The following is a 9,262-nucleotide window of genomic DNA, read 5'->3' as shown; positions in this document are numbered from 1 at the left end:
CACAAAAAGTTGGAACCGTTAAAATTCCACTATTTGATAAAGAAAATTATATCATGTGGAAGAAGAAGATGCTATTATTTTTACAAGTCGCAAATCCCAAATATCTGAACTTGTTAAAGAAGGGTCTAAAAACTCCGATGGTTATTGAACCAGAGGTGATAGTAGATGATGTTATGATTACCAAATCTAGAACCTATTCAAAAGAGCCTGAAGATTTTACTCCTGCTGAAAAGGAAGAAGCCTCCTTGGATGCCAGCCTCCAATTAATATTAATTGATTCCCTTGATCCCTTGATGAACAGACATGTGATGAACTGTAAAAATTCCAAACACATGTGGGAAACTATTGAGGTGATTAATGAAGGCACATAGGAAGTTAGGGAGAACAAGTTGGAGATACTAACCTCTGAGTATGAACACTTTAAATCCAATCCAGGAGAAGGAATTACTGAAGTGTTCGAGAGGTACAATGCATTGATCAACAACCTGAACATAAATGGAAAATATTATTAAATCAGGGAGGTCAACAAAAAGTTCCTTTTAACACTGCCAACTAATCTTGAACATAGAATCACTGCCATTAGAGAAGCTAGAGATCTGAGTGAGATTTCTTTGGATAGACTCTATGGTGTGTTAAAAACCTATGAGTTGGAGCAGATTCAGCAGAAGGAAGTCTACGGGAAAGATAGAATGGTCAGCACAGAATGTAGGAAGCCAAAGCAAGTAAGGAAGAACTCTTATGATTCAAATCAGAAGAGCAACTCTGAAAGGGCTTATCTGGCAAAGGGAAGAAGCTGGGATGATACTGATAGTGAAGATGAAGAAGAAGGGAATCTTGCTCTTATGGCTATTGATGGAAAAGCTTCATCGTCAAGAAAAGAGGTAAAATATACTGATGCTGAATTAGTTTATCATCTAGGAGGTAACTTAGATTGTGCTCGTCGTGATAATGAACTGTTAAGTTTACAGATCAAAGACCTTGAGAAAGAGGTCAATGAATTAAGACTTGTGCACATTAATCAAGACAAGTTAAAAGAATAAGTATCTTTTCTAGAGAATAGAGTTGACTGTTATAGAAAACTTGAAACTATTCTCAAAGACAAGATCACCGGTCTTGAGACTAAGGTTAGAGCCTACTTCAATTCTTGTTCGAAGGCTAAAGAGTTCTACAGTAAGCAAGCTGTTAATCAAACATCTGGAATAGGTTATGATTACAATGTTGCTATTGGAGAATTAGGAATAAACTCCCCTCCTCATGTATGTGCTAAAGGTAGGGAAGTACCACATGTGCTTAAGGGTGTTGATGAACCCCTCTATAAAGTATCAATTGCTGAACCATTTGATGCGACCTCTTCTGTTATTCAAGAAGAAATACGTGCTGAAGATCATGCTAATGAGAAGGTTGTTTCCGAGTCAAGTGTATCGAAAGTTCCAATCAAAGTTGTGAAAGAAATTGAGACTAACTCAGACAAACATGAGTTGGATAACAAAAATGCCATATCTACCATGCATAAATTGCCTGCTATTAATCACTCTCATAAAGCATGTGGTGTTGCTAATTGTATGTCTTGTGCTTTCAATTTGATGTATGCTTATTTTAATAGTAAGCATGTTTCTAATGATAAGACTACTCCTCGTCAGCATGTGAATAACAAGAAGCATGATAGGTCTAAGACTGCTAGTCCTTCTAAGGCTAGAAAGGAGACATTTGTGCCGAAGCCTAAACAGAAATTTGTTAAGGCTGTTTATAAGGTCAAATGTTCAGTCATTGAGAAAGTTGAGACCATTAAAGTTAAAAATGTTGTTTTTCCTGACAAAGGACAATTCTACAAGTATACCGGGCCCAACCAAGTTTGGGTTCCGAAGAAGGTCTAATCCATTTGTAGTGCAGGGCATTAAACAAGTGGAACCGGTAGTGTGGATTCTTGACAGCGGATCATCAAGACATATGACCGGAGATAGAGCCCTGCTATCAAATGTGGATTGAGAAAGCTGGCCCCCTGGTTACCTTTGGAGATAACAGCAAAGGTTTATCTGAGGGATATGGCTGTTTGCAAGCTGGATATGTTATCAGTGAAATTTTGTATATTATGCTAGGTTATTATCAGGAAGCAGTATCTAACATATAGCACCAGTGACGAGACTTGAGAATATTACGACATATCAGGCACCTGATGCACATTACACTTGGAATTGGACTCTAGTAAGATGTGTACAAGTGTACTCCTGGTTGGTGAGTCAAAAGAGGAAGTCAATGCATCTCAGTTCATGGACTTTACAGTTGCAGATCTATTGGACTATGCAATCTCTTCTTCACAATCTCACTTCAGGTTCAGTCTCCAATGGCTTTCTTTCATTGACAGTCATGAGGTTGAAAACCCACAACGTCTATCCCAGACTGTAAAGACAAACACAGAAACAGAACCAACCAACACTCTCTTACCATTAAATGTAGTATGAATGAGCGTGAGGGAGATAGTGCCTTAGTGCACCACATAAGGAAGGTTCTGTAGTCAACCCAGTAGCTCTGTCTCCTACATAGATGAGTAGTATTTAAACCGAGACAACTACTAGCCCCTATTCAAAAAGATGTAATGGCTGAAAAGGCACAAAAACAGTTACTAGATTCATTCTCTCAACAGGGTGTGTCTATTGAAATTTGCCTGTCGGCCAAGGTATCCGATGTAGTGTCACCACTTCAAACATAAACAATTCTTGATGCACAAGGAAAGGTTACACACACAAAGGATGAGTTGACGGAAATAAGAGTTTTGACCATTTTAAGGTCAGATTCGATTGTTCAAGGTTCGTTAATGGACCAATTGCCTTTACAGGTGTTAGGAGAGGATACTGATCCAAAAGCCATATGTCAGTGGTCAGTGTCTACCTCCCCAGGCTTAAATCCCCTGGATGCATCTGCGGATAGTGGATCTGACATAGGTGCAGATCGGCAACTTGTTGACAATGATTCAGATATTACCTGATGAATCACAAGGAAATGTCTTCACAAACATTAGAAGGGAACTTTGATCTTTATGCTAAATTCGTTGGATCATTGTTTACCTTCCCAGAATTTAAATCTGGAACCCTAAAAGGGAAACTAGCAACTTATAGATTATGACTCAGATTCATATGACGAGTTTAACAAGGATAGGGATTTGCGAACTCCCATTGCACCATCTGTGACCTCCTTAAGGATGGCTAAGGTGATTTTCCTTGCAGGTACAGCTGAATGTTGGAGCTATGAGAGAAGAGTGATACACTTGTGAGAATGAGTGTAAACACGAGTGAAGAGAAGAGTGAAACACATGTGAGGTACACTAAACAGAATCACACACTCACAGTGAGGAAGAAAGAGAAACTACTTGTTATTTCTTTTCCAACCAAGTGAAATATGAGAACTCCTTCAGACGATGGCATACATTCCTTCTTTAAGGGGGAGATAAAAACTTAAGTAATAGTTTGGAGGATTCCTCAACTAAGGGGGAGAAATAGCAGGGAGGAAGAAAAAGATCCTACATATGTACACTACACCACACCATTGTTGTTTATAACTACGGATCCTATTGTACGGGAGAGGTGGTAAACACAAGGTGATTTTCTAGTAAGGGAAGAAACTGTTTTCTAAAAGGGGAGTACCATTGGTTTTTATCTGCGGATCCTATTGTACGGGAGAGGTGGTAAACGAAGGCAATCTTCTTTAATCAATTGATTCTCATAGGGGGAGAAGCAAGACAGATATGCGCTTCTCAACAGGAAATGTGGTTGTACAAAAGAAGATGAAACTACTTGAAGATATGTTCAGTCTAGATGAACATCTATTTGGAATCTGGAAAAGGTTAAATGTCATCCAGAACTTTTCTGCTATTTACTTTACATTTCTATTTATATCTTTTTCTTATTTGTTAGTTGAGTTATCCTCTAGGTATTTGTGTGTTATTGTCTAACAAACAAATAGGGGGAGATTGTAAGGCATATGTCATAGTCTATTTGTATATTCGAGGATTTAACTCAACTCAAATAAGAATGTAATAAGTAAATAGTGGATCTACCGTCAAAGAGATCTCGCAAAGTAAACACGAGTGGAGGATTCAGAAATAAGGTTCATCTACAGACTTGAGGAGTTAATTCACTGGAAGAAGTTCAAGAAATTGATTAAGCCTCAGTGATTCAGATCAAGATTGTGGATTTAATCAGGTGACAGGGATCTCGTCAGGGTATCATAGAATTACAAGGATTTAATCTGAAGAAAATCAATTATCAAAGTCAAGACATGAAGAAACATCACAGAAGTTAGTCACTCATGAACCAGACAGTACATCGAGTGTCAACATTGAAGTGGTGGAATTGATTCATAATTCTCAGTGATTTTCAAAAGATTTTCAGAAGAATGGTTGCTGGTCAAGGTTAGTATTAATTCTCTATTAATTAATTAAGTCATATAATTTAATTAAGAAAATAAATTATATCATTAATTTATTGATTAATTGAATTAATTGATTAATTAATTCTAAATTAATATTAAGGATTTTCAGAATTTTAATTAGATTAAAATCTGTTTTAATTCAACAAGACAACCTTTTGTATTTGTATGACAATCGGTATGACAATCAATAGTCATATCGAAAGTCATGCCAATTCATTTAATTGTCTTATCATAATTATTATTAGATTAAAATCTGTTTTAATTCAGCAGGACAATCTTTTGTAATTAGTATGACAATCGGTATGACAATCAATAGTCATACTGAAAGTCATGCCAGTTCATTTAGATTGTCTCACCGAAAGTATTTCTAGTTCAATCAGATTGTCTTGCTGAGCTCAGGATTGTCTTGCCAGTTCAATGAGAGTCTGTTGATTGATTTAAAAAGAACAGAAGCAACAAACATTCATTTTTATCCAACAGAATACATTCTCAACAAGAACACAGAAGCAGCCGCCTAGAAATATTTCATTTTCATCTGCATATTTCAAGATCACAATTTCTAGTAATTCAAGTTAAATCCAAACCACTAGAAATCTTTATCTTGTTCTTGTGTAACTATCTAGCGGATCAAAATCCCTAGAACTTAATCTCAAATTGCGTTTAGCATTTGAATCTTTTTATTACAAAAATAGAAAAAGTTCATGTCGAATTTATTCTAGATTTATGATAATTAATTTGAGATTAATTCCTTGTAATCAATATCGTTGTTGTAACACCTTTCAAGTTTAATAATATTCTTATTTAACTTAAATTTTGTTTCAATTTTTATTCCGCATTTAATTCGATTATTCGGTACTGTTTGTATTCAACCCCTCTTCTACAAACACATTGGGACCTAACACTTTCAAATTGGTTTAGCTCGTCCTGCATAGCTAAAACCCAATCAGGATCCAACATAGCTTCTTCTACCTTTTTTGGCTCTTCCTGTGATAGAAAGCTGTTGTATAGACATTCTTCTTGAGTTGCTTTCCTTGTTTTCACTCTTGAAGATGCATCCCCAATAATTAATTCAAATGGGTGATCTCTAGTCCATTTTCTCTATTGTGGTAGATTACCTCTAAATGAAGATGTCTCATAGTTGTCTTGATGTGTGACTGAGTTTTGATTAGAAGAAACTTTCCATGAGTTTGTGGATCTTTGACTTGAAGTTGGCGTTTTTTTTTTGATTGTGATATGTATTGGATTTCAACTCATATTGATGGCTCAACGGATGTTGATCTATGCCTCTCGACGAATGATGCATATTATCTCTCAACGGATGATGCACTTGGTCTTTCAACGGATGTTGAATTATGTGCTTCATTAGTTGTAGATTTTTCTGCATTATCCTTAGATATTATTTCTTGATCACTTTCATCATCACAAATCATCTCAACATTGTCAAATTTGAGACTTCATGTAAATCTCCATCTTGCAGCCCTTTAGTCTTCTTATCATCAAACACAACATGTACAAATTCCATAACAACGTTGGTTCTGAGATTATAGATTCCGTATGCTTTTCCAACTGCATATCCAACAAAAATGCCTTCATCTGCTTTGGCATCAAACTTTCCATGCTGCTCAGTTTGATTCCTTAAGATATAACATTTACAGCCAAAGACATAAAGAAAGTTTAATGGTGGCTTCCTATTCATGAACAATTGGTAGGGTGTCATGCATTTTGCTTGATTAACCAACGAAATATTGTGAGTGTAACATGCAGTATTTACAGCTTCTGCCCAATGTATGTTGGTAAATTTGATTTTTCTAGCATTGTTCTTGCAGCTTTAATAAGAGATTTGTTCTTCCTTTCCACCACTCCATTTTGTTGTGGGGTTCTTGCTGCTGAAAACTCATGCATGATCCCATTTTCTTCACAAAACAATCTCATCACGGAATTCTTGAACTCAGTTCCATTGTCACTCATAATTCTTCTAACCTTGAAGTCAGGAATGATTATTGACTTTCCTTATATGATTAATGATGATTTCACTAGCTTCATATTTGGATTTGACAAAATATTTCCAAGAGAACTTTGAGAAATCATCCACAATTACTAGGCAATATCTTTTCTTTGAGATGGACAACACATTGACTGGTCCAAATAAATCCAAGTGCAGTAGTTGTAAAGGTTCTTCAATTATTGAATCAAGTTTCTTTTTGAATGATGCCTTGATCTGCTTTCCTTTCTGACAGGCATCACACAATTCATCCTTTGAGAATTCCACTTGAGGAATGCCTCTTACCAATTCTTTCCTGACTAGTTCATTCATAGTCTTAAAGTTAAGATGGGACAGCTTTTTGTGCCATATCCAACTTTCATCTTGACTTGCCTTGCTGAAGAGACAAGTGACATATTCTGCATTTGATGAATTGAAGTCAGCTAGATACATATTTCCTTTTCTCACTCCAGGGAGAACCACTTTGTTATTTTTCTTGTTGGTCACAACACAAGCTTCAGAATTGAATGTTACTGAGTTGCCCTTGTCACAAAGCTAGCTGATACTCAACAAATTATGCTTGAGTCCATCCACTAGGGAAACTCCCTCAATGATGACATTGTCTTTAGAAATCAAGTCATATCCCACAGTATAACCCTTGCTGTCATCTCCAAAAGTGATACTTGGGCCAGCTCTCTCCTTGAACTCAATGAGGCGGGTAGAATCTTCAGTCATGTGCCTTGAGCACCCACTATCCAAATACCAAAGATTCTTTATGTTTCCCTGCACACAACAAAATCAAATCAAGTTGATTTTGGTACCCAAGTTTCCTTGGGTCCTATTTTGTTAGCCTTTTTCTTAGGTTTCTTAGGCATGCACTCATTTGACTTAGGTATCTGAGATTCATCCATAGTCATTTGATTAGAACCTATTAAACCATTCATCATTACTGAATTATCATGCACATGCTGGTTAACATGGAAACGCATATTCTGTGCAAACATGTTATTCTAGTAAGGCATTCTAAATGACGTTTGTGGCATACTAAATGCAGCATAGAGGATTTTGTGCAAATGGCATATTAGCAAATTGTGCATTCAAATTATGTGCATATATAACATTTACAGGAAATATAGGCATGTTAGGAAATAAAGAAGGTGCAAACATGGGTGCAGGCATAGCAAGTTTGCAATTAACAGACAAATGATTAACACTACCACACTTTACATAGATTTTTATGGGTGCATATTTATCAAGTGTGTAGTTGTTATGTTTGTTAATTCCTACTTTCCCATTTCTATTGTTTTTCCTTTTAGACTCTGCTTTAACTTCAATTTTCTCCAATATGTCATTCAATTGCTTGATTGACAGATGTCCTACATTGACTCTCTTGTTCTTTTTCACTTGACTTGTTTCTCCTAGAACAAAGTTCTTGGAAACTGATCTATATTTCTCATTTAACATCGCTAGCTGGGATTTTCTAACTGGATTTTTTCCACTCAACGGATGTGGTTCCTTATCTTTCGACAGATAATTCTTTTAATCATTCGACGGATAACCTTCATTATCCGTCGAATCCACATCCGTTGAAAGTCCTTCTTCCAAGTTAGGATTCAGTTTCTCCTTGCTCGTTTTCCAGGCTTCATCACAGGAGGATTCTATACCTTGAACTTTAGTAATTTGAGCATGGACATCTCTAGATGATTTCCAAGCCTTAATTACTTTATGTTCTCGTTCAAGTTACTTTCTTAAATTCTCCTCTTTCTGTAAGAATTCAGTCAGTTCATCTTTTGCAATCTTGCATTCCATTTTCACTTTCTCAAACTCAACAAATTGAGTTTCTAACCCTTTGTTTCTTTCACTCAAAAACAAATTGTTTTTTTTTAATTTTAGTGCTTTCTTTAGTGAGAGATTTGAGTGTAACACGCAAATGATATAATTCAATGGACATGTCATTTATAGCATCATTACACTCAGCTTTAGATAATTGTGCTAGATTAGTGGTAATTACCTGATTACTGGATGAATTGACCTCTGTTTCATCTGATTTGACCATAAGTGCTAGATTGACATAATTTATATCCTCATCCTCCTCTAATCCATCAGCAGCCCAGTTATTTTCCTGAGTTAGAAAAGCTCTTTCCTTCTGTTTGAGCAACTCAAAGTATTTCTTTTTGAAGTCCACAGGCTCAAACTTCTTTCTATCAGAATCAGGCTTCCTGCATTCACTTGCAAAATGACCACTCAAGCCACACTGGAAATATTTAAATTTTGACTTGTCAACCATGTTTTTGTTTATCTTGGATGCTCCAAAATTCCTCTTGAATTTGAGCTTGGGAAACCTTCTGGATAGAAAATCCAGATGCTCATCTATGTCATCGATATCATCTTGACTAAGATGGTCTTCATGTTCAGCTACTAGCCATTTTCCTTTTCCTTCACAAACTCTAGGGTTTGGTGTAGATTCCACAGCTTCAACCTTTATCTCTTTCTCTCTCTCTTGCTCAGCAACCAATGCAATGGATCCTCCCTTCTTCATTCCTTTCTCCAGCTTCTCATCTTGCTCTATTTCAAGATCATAGGTCTTTAGAATCCAATACAGTCTGTCCAAGGTAAATTCCTTATAATCTTGAGAGTTTCTTAGTGAGACTTTCATAGGCTTCCATTCCTTTGGTAGAGATCTAAGGAACTTGAGGTTTGAGTCCTTTGTCTGATAGACTCTTCCATGCAGCTTTAGAGAATTTAGAAGTTTTTGAAACCTACTAAAAATGTCAATGAGTGACTCACTTTCTTCACAAAGAAAATGCTCATATTGCTGAATCAAGAGTTGTATTTTATTTTCCCTTACTTGCTCAG

Source organism: Apium graveolens, chromosome 6 (genome assembly GCF_009905375.1).
Source record: "Apium graveolens cultivar Ventura chromosome 6, ASM990537v1, whole genome shotgun sequence".
Lineage (NCBI taxonomy): Eukaryota > Viridiplantae > Streptophyta > Magnoliopsida > Apiales > Apiaceae > Apium > Apium graveolens.
The sequence above is the reverse complement of the archived record's forward strand: the minus strand, read 5'-3'. Positions refer to the sequence as shown.